Below are 2,610 nucleotides of genomic sequence, written 5' to 3' on the forward strand. Positions count from 1 at the left end.
GCCCAGTCACACCCTCCGGCGCGGGAACCGCTTCCGGGAGTTTGAATCCCGCGGCTGCGGGATGGGGCACGTCACTGCCGGCGGGGGTGCACACGCGCGACGGGGTCGCGGCTCTCCGATTGGCTATGGTCTCCGAGGGGCGGGGCCTGCAGCCGGAGGGCGGAGGGAGTGCGGGACCGAGGCGAGGCGGGGCGGGGGTCGAGGGGTGGGGCTGAAGCCTGGAAGCGGGCGAGGACCGTAAGGCTTCCTGTGGATCTGCCACCGTCTTCTGGGACTTTCTCTGCGCTTTTCTGAGATCTCAGACGTCAAGCTCTGTGTTTCTTTGTAAGGAACTGATTTGTGTTTATGTGCTTTGGGGCTGAAGCAAATTACTATGCTGAGCGAGATAAACCCAGTGACTTTATGAGCTGGGACTAACTCCATCTGCGTCGCTGAGCGTGATTCGCGCCCCTGAGTACCGGTTTCGCACGGCCTCCCTGTTTCCTTTTGGGGTGAGCCTTTATTCTTCCCCAAATCAGGGTGGAGCAATGGGGAGGGTAGCAGGTGGGAGGGTTGATAGGCACCGCCCAGGTTGAACGCTGAGATTAGGAGCCCTAGAGGAAGCAAGCTAGGCAGGCGTTTGCTCCAGATTGCTGCCCTCCGGCTCGGTATCTATTGGTTGAACACGGGTTATGGTTACCCGCTTTTGAGGACTTTCTCTTGCTAAAACCGAGAGGCACGGAAAGCGTTTGGCAGGGCCTGCCTTTCTCGGAAGAGTCTTAACACAATGAAAAGGATACAATAGCAAAACATCCTAGGAAAGCTGCGTCACACAGGGGTTAAACTCTGGATGAGGAATGAGTTTAGCTCTCTTACTGCCTGGTACTGCCTCTTACTAGCTGTGTGATCTTAAAGAAGTTAAATGAGAGAATCTATGTAAAGTGCATGCTGTTTAAACCTAAATGTCCATCAACAGATGAATGGATAAAAAAGATGTGGTACATACATACAACGAAATATTACTCAGCTGTAAAAAGGAACGAAATTGGGGCATTTGTAGAGACATGGATGGACCTAGAGACTGTCATACAGTGAAGTGTGTCAGAAAGAGAAAAACAAATATTGTATATTAACACATATATGCGGAATATAGAAAAATGGTACAAATCAACCAATTTCCAAGGCATAAATAGAGGCACAAATGTAGAGAACAAACACATGAACACCAAAGGGGGGGGGGGGGGGGAGAATTGGGAGAGTGGGATTGCCATATATACATTACTAATAAGAAAAAAAGTATCAAATTGTATGCTTTAAATATATGCAGTTTATTGTATGTCAATGGTATCTCAATAAAAGTTCTTAAAGAAGAAAAAAAAGTGCATGGTGTTTAGTAAATGCTCAACTGATGTTAGCCATTATTACATAAAAAGCAACAAACTCCTATGTTACTAAATAGAATGGATGAGAAACCACATAGAGGATTTTAAAGACTAAAAGAAAAAGCAAGAAGATAACGTTTGGTCCCTGCTTCCAAGGAACTCACATTTCTGATGGAAAAGTGAGGAGAGGGCTCTTTCCTATCTATATATTAACCTATCAGTTGGAATTAGGATGGGAGGAAGCTGAGGCAAAAGATTAGTGAAGGTGTGAATGCTATTCACTGCCAGAGGTGGTAGTTGACAGTTCACTCGGAGAAATCCTAGGACAAGGATTCAAAATTCGTCTTTATTCATTAACAAAGAGCAATGTACAGCCAAGTGGACTGGATATTTATCTCAATTGTTTAGCTTATTTTTTTCCCATAGGAAAATCTTGGGAAACCGAAACAGTACCAGAAGGCTGCTGAATGGGTTTAGGCTTTATAAAAAGAAATAATGAGGCTGTTGCAGTTGAATGTACCCATAACCTTTGAAAGGTTATGTCTTCAAAAGGGAAGCCAATGACTACCCAGGGCCTCATCAACAGATACATCTGTGCTTTCTTATACAACTTTCTGCAATCATGGAAAGGTTCCTTCTGCTCTACCCATTATGGCAGCACTGGCTGTGTATGGCTGTTGAGTGCTTGAAATGTGGCTACTGTGATTGAGGAACTGAATTTTTAATTTTACTTAATTTTAAATTTAAAAACTGTGGAATTCCCTGGTGGCGCAGTGGTTAAGAATCTGCCTGCCAATGCAGGGGACACGGGTTCAATCCCTGGTCCGGGAAGATCCCACATGCTGTGCAGCAACTAAGCCCATGTGCCACAACTACTGAGCCTGCGCTCTAGAGCCTGTGAACTACAACTTTTGAGCCCACATGCCACAACTACTGAAGCCCAAGCGCCTAGAGCCCATCCTCCTCAACAAGAGAAGCCCATGCACCACAATAAAGAGTAAACCCACGCTCTCTGCAACTAAAGAAAGCCCACTCGCGACAACAAAGACCCAATGCAGCCAATAAATAAATGAAATAAATTAAAATAAAATACATACATATACACAAATAAATTTTAAAAACTTTTAGTTGATTCAGTTATTTAAAAATTTTTATATTTGGAACAACTTGGGTATATAGGCCTATTTTTTTTCTTTTTTTTGAAAAAAAGTTTTTTAATTTTTAATTTTATATTGGAGTATAGTTGATT

Source organism: Hippopotamus amphibius, chromosome 5 (assembly GCF_030028045.1).
Source record: "Hippopotamus amphibius kiboko isolate mHipAmp2 chromosome 5, mHipAmp2.hap2, whole genome shotgun sequence".
Classification (NCBI taxonomy): domain Eukaryota; kingdom Metazoa; phylum Chordata; class Mammalia; order Artiodactyla; family Hippopotamidae; genus Hippopotamus; species Hippopotamus amphibius.